Here is a 12,275-nt window from a genome sequence, read left to right on the forward strand (position 1 = left end):
TTATGATAAAGAAGTTAAATAGGGGGGACGATGTGCCCTCCTCCTCCCCCCCCCCCCCCCCCCCACCGCAGGCTCCTCCTTGGGCCTGGAAGGGGTCGAAATAGCTTGGGCTTTATAGGGTTAAAATGAATGTTACCGTCTCTCCAGGGATACGTATTCATGTTTGCCCTAAATTAAGCATGGTCGTTGTATGAGAGTGCATAACTGCGATTAGTTATCATGGTATAAACAATAGTTGATTTCACGTTAGGTGCTAGTGCTTGTGTTTGTGTAATCTCAGTTCAATTCAAATCAATTGAATTGAATTGAACTGAGATTACACAAACTCTCAACTGTAGCATCCTCGATAACCCGCAATAAATTCAAATTTAACCGGTTTAATTGTCATCAAAATTATTTACGTAGTTCCGGTAGCTACATGTATATACACGTGAGTGTTTAGGCGCAGTGCTGTAAGTTGTCTGGTGAACCATAGCCTCGCTATTCTCGTTGGATAGTATACGTGCTTCTGTTTTTCCCCATATATTGTCTGACACCAGCCCCAGGGGATTATCAATTTTGTAATTTCAAGTTTGGTGTTTGTGAAAATGGCAGGAGGATGATTACAAAAAATACCTTGAAATCAACAAAGCGCAACTGTCGTATGACACGCAAATTTCAAGTTTTGTTTTTGTTTGGTTTGGTTTTGTTTCCTATTGTTCTTGAAAGCAAAGGTCGTGACAGTGCCTCACATTCCAGTAAATCAACCAAAAAATCCTCTTTGGGAACCTGCTCAAATGACGTCATCAAAAACGGCTTCCTAAAAGCGACATTTCACCCTAACTCTTTTCACGTATATAACATAATTCTAGACTTGGAAATTGTGCGTTAAAGAAAAAAACTATTGATATTACCTACAGTGCTTATACCTGAATTACCAACGGTGGAACCAGTAAGTCATGGACTTGTTGAGGGCCATTCAATGTTTTATCGCACATTTTATTGATACAACTTCCGAGAAAGCTTTCGCCTTCGGGTTATAATACACATGTATGCACATTTGCCCCTGAGAAGGCACTAGAATGTTATTACGACAAGAAAATACTCCTGGAGCAGCAAAAAAATCAATGGAAACTGCAATGTTTTTGTGAGTACGTGACCTAGGAGTGTATGCTAAATGTTTACCATACCTGTGTTTATTACATGACATGAGATGAGATGAGATGACATGACACATGACATTACATGACATTACATTACATTACATTGCATTACATTACATTACATTACATTACATTACTTTATATTACATTGCATTACATTGCATTACATTACATTACATTACATTGCATTACATTACATTACATTACATTACATTACATTACATTGCATTACATTACATTACATTACATTACATTACATTACATTATATTACATTGCATTACATTGCATTACATTACATTACATTACGTTACATTACATTACAATACATTACATTACATTACATTACATTACATTAACATTGCATTACATTACAGTATACATTACATTGTATTACATTACATTACATTACATTACATTGCATTACATTACATTACATTATATTACATTGCATTACATTACATTACATTACATTACGTTACATTACATTACAATACATTACATTACATTACATTACATTGCATTACATTACAGTATACATTACATTGTATTACATTACATTACATTACATTACATTACATTGCATTACATTACATTACATTATATTACATTGCATTACATTGCATTACATTACATTACATTACATTACATTACGTTACATTACATTACATTACATTGCATTACATTACATTACATTGCATTACATTACATTACATTACATTACATTACATTACATTAAGATAACATATAATTTTGGTTAATGATTGTCTCTTTTCAATCTCTATTGTCTTCATTCATCTGCATTCTGCACCCCACACCTGCCAGTGCACTGCACCTACCTGATCACTTAATTTCCTCCAAGCACCAAGAGAGCTGTGTCACCGGATAGTCTTTTCATCAGGCCCCATCCATTTCAAGCTTAATCGCTCACGATGGCGGTCTCCTGCATTCAGTTATCTCTGTTATACACGGAAGATTACTGATATCTTATTTCATGTTTCTAGGTTATTATATACGTATAATATACTCACTGCAATTACTTATGTGTATCTATTTGTGTGGGGCAATAACCCCGGACCCTTCCCCTGGCCCTAATCCTAATCCTAATCCTGAACCTAATCCTAACCCTAACCCTAACCCAAACTACAACCCTAAACCTAACCCTAATCTTTACTCTAACCTTACCACTAACCAGTGTTTAGCCGGGGGTAATTGCCCTCTGGGTGTAATTGCCCGGATACGGTGTAATGTTATAATAGATTATTATTGTTTTGAATCACTATATACACTTGTTATCCTTTGTCCTTGTGCTTTTGAAATTTGTATTCAATTTGTATTTGATTAAATGCGGAAATAAATCAAATCAAATCAAATCAAATCATATACGAGGAGTTCTGTTGCTTGCATTGTAATCATGTGCCAATTCATGGAGAGCTATCTAAATCGTAGTTACATTCATGGTTTTTGCCATAATGACATTGTGATAAGGAAAAAAAACAGTAAAAAAAATGTTCTAGATAAACAACCGAAAACATACAGTGGTAAGTTCTATACGTATGTAGACATTATTATAGGATGAATTCAACATGTGATTTCCAAGTCACGTTCATGTCATATTTGTATCGTTTCCATTACAACAGCTGCGTACAATATGAGCAAGCCCTCCCTCCCGCCCCATAACCAATGATAATAATTGTTATAGTAGTAATTATAGTAATAGTAATAGTTAGTAATGATAATGATAATAATAATGATGATAATAATAATGATAATGATAATTATAATAATAACGACAATAACAATAATGATAATAACAATTACTACTATTACTATTGGCAGTTGTGCCCAGATTGAGTTTTTTAACCTTATTTTCATTTCAAAGTACGAGTCTCATGATCTAATAAGCCTCTTTATTGTATGTTCATTAAAAAGTATGAGTCTCGACAACATTCATTCATTCATTCATTCATTCATTCATTTATTTTTCATTTCCAACAGAAACATATGCATGTATGACAGAAATCGAATACAAGTACATACACTGTAGAATGATTTCATCATAATACAAAATAAAGGATAAGTTTCCAGAAAATTTGTAAGTATACGAAAATGTTAGAAATGGGGAGGAATGTTAAAAAGCTAGGCTTGTAGGATGCATTCCCTCCACACGTAATACAAGGGGAAATTATATGATTGATGGGCTGATATACATTGAAAATGGATGAAACAAAGAAACTAAGACAAAAAGACCTATAACTAACCTAACTAATCCGAAACAAAAACCCTGAACAAATCCCTATACACTAAGTCGCTCTCATGCCGGAAGAGAGAGGAAAGAAAGAGAGACAGAGAGGGAGAGAGAAAGAGAGGGAGTGTGTGTGTGTGTGTGTGTGTGTGTGTGTGTGAGGGAGAGAGGGAGAGAGAGAAACTTATTACGTGGAGTGAAGATAAAAGGCAAAAAAAAAAATAGAAGAAGACGAGAGGTAGTGGATGGATGGAGCCGCTTAGCTGTGATTTCAACAGAATATACGGGTGGATTTTACACTTTTTTGCAACCAATAAAGAATCAACACAATTTTTCAATTTCATGAGATTAATATACAAAATATCAATTTTCATAATGATATTTAGATAAACTCTTATAACTGTTCAAAATATTTTTCTTCAGATTACTCTTAAAAGAACTTAAACTTGGGGATGCCCTTTAACTGTTAGAAAGGCTGTTCCAATATTTAGGTCCAGCAAATGTAAATATAGATTGTGTGAACATAGTTCTAGTTAAAGGCAGATGGAATTCATCAGAGTGACGAGTCGGATATTTATGGAACGAGCGGTTTCTCGCAAACATGCTGGTGAAAACAGTCGGCAACAAATTATTAGAGAGTTTATACATAAATTGGCCAAGACAATAATAATAAATATCGGTTAACTTTAGATTTTGTTTCAGAGAATACAACATCGGTGTGAGCTCTCCAACATTGCAGATACGAAATAAAATAGACTTCGTTGAATTTGCTCAGATTACTTCATGTAATCGACAGAGCTGAATAAATTATGCTTTGTACTGTAGAACCATTCCATCAAAATGTTACGTAAAATCAGCTCATTACATTATTTTGATCACAATGATTGCTGAATATAAACAACCCTATACTGTTCTTCAAAATAGTGAAGGGTTCAAGGCTGAAAGTAACTGATTTCGCATCTTGTGATTGATATGAAATTTCCATGCTTTGATTTTTTTAAAACCATTATGATTAATGCTATGTATGTCATTTTCTAACAAGTACATTAATTCTCAGCGATTTCGTTAAAATTGTACCAATTAGGCATTACACAGTAATAATTACAAATTTCAACCATTTTTGTTACAGCTCGAACGTCAGGAAACTCGCAGGAACTTTATACCCGACGCTAGTATCCGCCTTCGCATAGGCTGCAGTCCCCGGTCGGTTATCCACATCGAGGAATTGCATATTATTGTAGGGAATTTTGTACTCTGGGGATTAAAAAATGCACGTGCTTAGGAATATATCTGGTAGAGGATAGGATATTGTAAAGCATTTAGTTTACTTGTGTTTGTTTTTGCTATTATTCTATACCGGAAAGAATACTTTTGGTGTGATTGTACGAACCGGGAGCAGATAATCCCATGTTTCACCGACTGAGACTATAAATAAAAAGGTCGGATGGCACGAATTTTATTTTTATACCATAATCCACTGTGTTGAGTATTTTATTGCTGTCGTGTTTCCCGAAGCTCTTTGACAATGATGCTATCTATTTTGTATAATTTCGCAATGATTGTTGCCTTTTCCTTTATTTAGTTACATTGAATACCTTTCCTTTTCATGTATTTTTTTTGTTTGTTTTTACATAACTAAGCAGCTAGTCCTTTTGCCTGGAAAAAATATAGCATCCGTTTGGCATGTTTTAGGTCATCATAACCGTAGATTCTGTAAATATATTAATGGTACATGTGATTAATTTCTGAATGAGCAAAACGCACCTTTATATTAATGTTGAATAATGCTCTACTATTGATATTATACAAATATTCAATGTTTAAGCATGCGATGGTTCTGAATATTACATGAGCGTGCAAGTTTACAGTTCTATTCAACGACGCGGAGCGGAGTTGAATAGAACGGTTAAACTTGCACCGAATGTAATATTCGAACCGTCGCACGAAGGCTAAAACATTGAATATTCGTCTCCTACAACACGCGATAGGCCTAGTGGATACCAAAATAGATCTAACATTAAGCGTATCTAGGAGGAGGACTAACAGTTAGGCCTAGATCTAGATCTGGCTCTTGTAGGTCTTTCTGGTAGGGCAGGTGCGGGTATGCATCAATGCTTTACGATACACAAGTTCCGTGAATCCAGCTAGGATCTACAGGGTGTATAAAAAAACGTTACACTTTAAAAAAATCGTCTAAATTCCATTTCAAAATATTTTGAGGATTTTTTTTTTCACATTTATGGATGCCCAATAGTCTCATCTATCAAGTGCAATCAACAAAAACAAACTTTTATTCACGCTTGGCTGAACACTGACGCTCTTTGTCCAGAGTGTGAAAAAATGACTTGGGCCAAATTGAAAGAAGATGGAAAAATTCAGTCAGCGGTCCTAATAAGTGCTCCTATTCAAACAAATTGCTTTTTCGCTTAAAGCTTTGATTATGTTATGACAGTCTTAGATTTTTTTGTCAGTTTCATCGTAATTCTAATGATTTCATTTCTAAATCAATTGGTGGGAATTAGAGTATGTAATTACTTCAAGATCTTTAAAGCACAGTTTTCACAATACACGGACACATAAATACCATATGCCAGTTATTCATTAATGTGGTAATGGTACCAAATTCATCAACATTCAAATCATTCATCCTATATTATTGACCAATCAATCAACCCATCAATACACCAACCGATATATCAGTTAGTTAGTCATTGAGTCTTTCAATTAGTGAATCAACTCAATAATCAATTAATCTATTAAACTTTTCAATCATTGAAATAATTAATCGGCTGATTGAATGAATAAATCAACAAATAAATCAGTTTTTCAAATATTGATTAGCCTTTAAGCCAGGGGGGGGGGGGGAGGGAGGTGATATTCCCTATGTCGATCTGCTACTTTTTATAAAACATACATAGAATTGTGACTGACTGATTGTTTGATTGATTGATTGATTAAATGAATGATTGATTGATTGATGGATTGATTAATTAATCAATCAATTAATTAATTAATTGAAATTAATTAATTAATTAATTGATTGAATGCTTGAGTGATTGGATTGATTGTATTGATTGAATGATCTGAGGATGCATTAATTTTGTACTTTTCTTTTTGACTGAGTGACTGGCATGTGGGTTCGATATGTTTGTGCATGATTATGATAACCGTGCTTAAAAGATCGTGATGTTGTTAATCAACCTTCCGTAACACAATGGAATCATTTAAAACGTGACAGAAAATTTCCAGAAAATTCCTATACTATCATAACATAATCAAAACTGTGAGCAAAAGAGCGATTTGTTTGAATGAGAACACCTATTTGGGCTTCTGGCTGAATTTCCCATCTTCTTTCAATTTGGCGCAAGTCATTTTTCACACTCTGGACAAAGAGCATCAGTGTTCAGCCAAGCGTGAACAAAAATTTGTTTTGTTGATTGCGCTTGATAGATTAGACTATTGGGCATCCACTAGTATGAAAAAATCTTCCAAATATTTTGAAATGGAATTTAGGCGATTTTTTTAAAAGTGTAACTTTTTTGATACACCCTGTATTGCACGGCTAGCTCACTTGATTTACCTTTCAATAGACGTCTATTGCACTGCCATTAAGAGTGAGCATGGGATAGCTCATTCTTCTGAATGTCATGTGACAAGCATTCATCCAGTCAGATGGCAAGGATCTGTACATGTGTTGTGTAAGATAATATATTGTTCAATAAAGAATATACGGAAATATTTTGGAATAACCTAACTCCCTCAGTTTTAGGTGGCCATTTTTTCGTTAAGTACCCCGTGTGAGAATACACCTGTCGAGAAATTAGGTTTTAACTTTGCATTATCCCAGCAAAACTATAATGAACAGAGGGTTCTAACTCCGCGTTAACGCAAAAAAACCCAAACAAATATATATATATATATATATATATATATATATATATATAATATACGAAAGAAAACATCTAATCAGCCGTTTTTTTTTCTCTGCACCATCAAAGATAAACCTATGATCAGTAATTTTATTTCTAGTCAGCGGTTTTATCTCTGAACGCATAGAGCCAAACCTCTGATCAGTAGTTTGTATCTCTTCACGAACGGCTCGAAACCTCTGATCAGTAGTTTTATTTGTGTATGTGCACTAGTTTCGCTGTCATATTGACGATGAGGAACGCTTTCAAGATGATTTCTGCTCTAGGTAACACTTTCCTTTACTTTGATAAGGGGATATCTTAGATTAGAGAACATTTGATAGAACTTGATAAAATCTGCAGAAATTCAGAAGAAAGTATTTGATGGCCAATTCAATCAAGATACATTCGGAACTGTAATCTTCTGAGATGTATAGCCGAATTTTAAGAATTAGTATGATAAATTCAGCGATCAAGAGACTTTCGAGACTTTTGCAACGGTAATTAAAATATATATGAACAAAGAAAGAAACATGAAGTTTCTAAAAAGAAAGAAAAACAAATTGAAGGTATAGACCTACTCTACCTGATAAACCATGAACAATGAGTATCCTGGTAAAATTACAATAAAAAGATACATCACCAAACCACAGAACACGGTTTCTTGGATTTGATTGTGGGCGCCTCTGAGGTCGGTATAAAATATTTTCTCGTGAGTTGAAGGGACAACGAGTTTGAATATGAATACTACAATAACACAATGACGTTACCGAGTATAAATAGCTCCCATAGCTCGAACCATACCGTAATGAATATGACCACTGTATATAACTGTTATTCTTATATTACAGAAATATAGGCCTAATCAATTACAGTCGAGTGTCCTCACTTTATGAGCACTGTTTAAGTTTTAAGATGACAATATATCATTCATGATTACTGGTATTCTGATATTACCGAAATATAATCGATCAAAGTTGAGCTTTCTTATATACCATTTTTGTTCAACCGTTAACATGACACCAGCCATAATGACTGTTATTCTGATATTACAGAACTATGATTGATCAAAGTAGAGCTCCTTTTATGTAACCCACCTTTTGTAAGAATGTTTAAACTTTAAGATGATACCAAACATGACGACTATTATTCTAATATGACAGAAATATAATCGATCAAAGTCGAGTTTCTAAACTTATGCTGGGTAATTGGTGTAGCAGAAAGGCGTATCTGCAGATCTATGGGTTATATTCATTTTCACTTTTTTAGCGACATGAGCACCGAAAGGTGGACCTCTGGGCTCTACAAATAGTCATAAGTATTATCATTATTATACCCCAAGTTAAGAGATTTCATACAAGTCTCTTTGGTCATAGCATTTCTTTTTTTCTCGCCCGTCTGGGATAGGCCTACTTATCCATGTTTTGAATTTCGTGTTTTCTAACCAGTCATTGCATTATCAAAGTGCAATAATATGATAAATGCAGGATGATGTAATTTCAGTTTCAGTTACTGACGAATAAGTTTGTCACTCTGAATGTGAAGCTTTGTCAATTCATTTGTTTTTTGATTTGTGTATTTGAAGAGTTTCATCGCAAATTGCGACAAGCGCCAAATACAAAAATTTCCGAATCATTCTATTTTCCCCCTATACCATCTGGACTGTAACTCCAGTTCTTTGGGGTTTTTTTATCCTTCTTTTTCTTATGTCTCGGATCTAGGGTATGTGTTTTTTTTTTTTTTTTTTTTGTCTGTGTGTGTGTGTATAATGAGTGTGTATTGTTTACGGTACTGCTGTGTTACATTTAACGTCATGACTGGATGTACTGTCTCATGTGTCTCAGTGTATAGATGCTCTGTGCGTGTGTGTGTGTGTGTGTGTGTGTGTGTGTGTGTGTTTGTGTGTTTGTCAGAGTGTATAGTATACATTTCTGTTCGTTCGTGGGCATGGCGTGGCCGTGGGCGTAACCTGTATCTCCAGGGGTGGGGTTGTGTGTCCATGCTCAGTGGGTGTGTGACGTCACTACATGATGTAGGCCACATGAACTGCTGTTTTGGGGTAGTACTAGTAGATGTGACTATCGATGTGGATGTGCGTGCGTGCGTGTGTGTGTGTTGTGTGTGTTTGTTTGCCTGCACCTGTGTGTAGGCCTATCCAGGGATGTTCGTGTGTTACGGCACGACGCGATGTACTATCCTTGTGTGTGTGTGTGTGTGTGTGTGTGTGTGTGTGTGTGTGTGTTTGTGTGTGTGTGTGTGTGTGTGTATGTAAAGGCTATGCAAAGGATGTACAGTAAGGAAGATGAATTTATTTAATGTTCATAGGATAATTTTTATGGTTATTTTAAACATCAGTGACTGAAAGTGTGATGTTTTTCAGGTGCGTGGTTTGCTAGGGTGGGTGCAGGAAGAACATTATAAGAAATTACAGAAAAGTGGGCAAGATGTCTGGTGCAGGGATGAATTTGGCATATGAATGCAAGAACATGTAATTATCAAGAAATGTCAAGTACCCTTTTCATCAATGATAATTATATTTCAAGGTAATTAGAAAATCGTGTAGGTCAATGAGAGGACGGACTTACAATGTAACGTTTCCATAACTCTTTTGTTCCGTTGTTGGTCTGTAAATACAATCATTGATAATAAATAACTAACGAGTAATGTTGTATTTGTGCACCATATTATGATCGTAGTATGATTGTATAGTAGAATATTTAAAACTGTATTCTATGTACATATTCGTATGTATGCATACATGTATACACGTGTGTGTGTGTACGACGTGTGTCATGATGCATGTATGTATGCATGCATGTAGGCCTCGATATCCCTGTTTGTGTAAATGCCAACAGAAAGAAATTCCTAATAAATGAAATCTGAATCTGAATAAGAATAAAAAAAAAACACCTGTTAACCGTGAGTAAATATCGATTGGTGCATCGATTTTATGAGTCGACAATCCACCTGGGGGGCGTTTCATCAACGAGTTCGTCGGAGTTTTCACCGATTGCTATCAGCCAATCAGACCAAGGATTTCATTAGCTTTTAACAGTTGTCATAAATCCTTGCGTCTGATTGGCTGAGCAAACGGTGAAAACCTCGACGAACTCTGAAACGCCCCCCAGAAACATCGCACGAAGTCAGTTACCAGTATAAGTACCCTGTACGCATACTTAACGTAAACGGCATGGACGCCAGTATGAGATAGCTTCATTGATTTTTCTCATGGTACTGATAGGCACATAAAATGTGGTACTTTTGGATGAAAAAAGAATCATTCAAGTTTTAAGGTGATATCAAACATGACATGACGACTAATACACTCATGATGATACAGAAAACCTTGCACAATGCACAATGCACCGCTGCACGTTTCCCCTCATTCTTCCCTCCCTTTCTCCTTATCGCCAGTCAGTGAGTGGTGACTTATATGTTATATTCTTACAATGTTGTATTGTTTAGACAATCATCTCTGAGGCCATTGTCCTCGTCAAGAGCTTGCTTGTGACGATGGTCTCCTGAATTTCTGTACATCAAGAATTGCCTAATTTGTCTTTGAGCAAGAGATATACTGTAACTTATGTTTGCATAAATGTATGCACAAAATACTAATAGTTTATTTTCATTTTGAATTGTATCCGGGGAAAAAGTTGAATATTTGAATTAATCATTTATTTGCTTTTATTGTCAGATTCAATTTATACTGTGCTCAATTTGTTTGTTCAATTGACTTTGTACTTCATTTGTGTATGAAAGCGAAATTCAGAAATAAAATCAGAATCAGAATCAGATAAATAATGTCGTTGAAAGTCGAGTCTCCTCAGTTTTTGTGTTGGGCACAATAGCTCAAACTGTATGTGTGTTTGTGTGTGTGTGGGGGGGGGGGGGTTGTATCCACAGGGGGCTGTTGAACCGTGGGGTGGAGCCTCCACACCCAAGTTTCTGTCTTAAGATGAATAATGTTTTTAATAACCCTCCCCACCATCAAATAATAATTAGCAAATATAGAAACGACCATTTTAACCTATCAGTTTTGTGTTTGCGATATCCAGATGTCACGTGAAAGTTCTGGTTTACGTGACGAATGATTATGAGACTAAATTCAAATTGTGAACTTCAAGCAACATCACCATGTGTACACACTTAAAGTCAAAAAATTGCCCATTATGCACCATTTGGTTTTTTATTCTTCTGCATATTTACACCGTCTGCACACTCCCCGGTCACCAAATCATATCAAGTATGGTACTGTCGGTTAGAAAATTGTTCAAGCTACAAGACAATACCCCCCCCCCCCCCCGCAAAAAAAAAGAAAGTTTATTATTCTAATTTTACATACGTATCAAAAGGGAGTTTCCTTGCTTTTTCTGCTGTTTACAGTTGTACTGGCAGTTTTCAATCACCCGAATTGAGAATTCAGCGGAATTGAATTTTTTCATTGATTGTGCTAAAGTAGAGATCAAAGTTGGAGTCGAGCAAGTGCTTATTTTTGAATGGGCACATTTACATCTAAAACACATATTTTTTGATTGATTGTTTTTATCTATTTATTTATTCATTCATTCGTTCATTTATCTATCTATTCATTTAGGCTCTATTTATTGATCTTTTCATTCATTCATTAGTTTATTTTGCCTAAGAGATGCTTGATATCAGCGTGAGGATTTGGTGATATAACCCTCCCCTTTTATATAATGACACGATGCTTATGGTCCGGCAACTTATCTGGTGGCTTGAAGAAAAAAAACGTTCCAAGGGGCCTGTTCCTCACCCACCCTATCCACTGTCCAATAAAGATATTTCGCTCCATATTTGGCTCTTGTCTTCCCAAGAAGTACATTTTTGCTAGTTTTTGTTTCAACATCGCAAATGTTTTATCTTTAATCGATCACGAAAAGTAATGTTGTTCAATGACATTGTTTACATTAAGAGTACAACAGAAGTATCGATTTTCATGTTTGGGAAACTTTGCAAAAAAG

Source organism: Diadema antillarum, unplaced genomic scaffold (genome assembly GCF_040938485.1).
Source record: "Diadema antillarum isolate AM-2024a unplaced genomic scaffold, OU_Dant_1.0 scf00000127, whole genome shotgun sequence".
In the NCBI taxonomy this organism is placed as follows: domain Eukaryota; kingdom Metazoa; phylum Echinodermata; class Echinoidea; order Diadematoida; family Diadematidae; genus Diadema; species Diadema antillarum.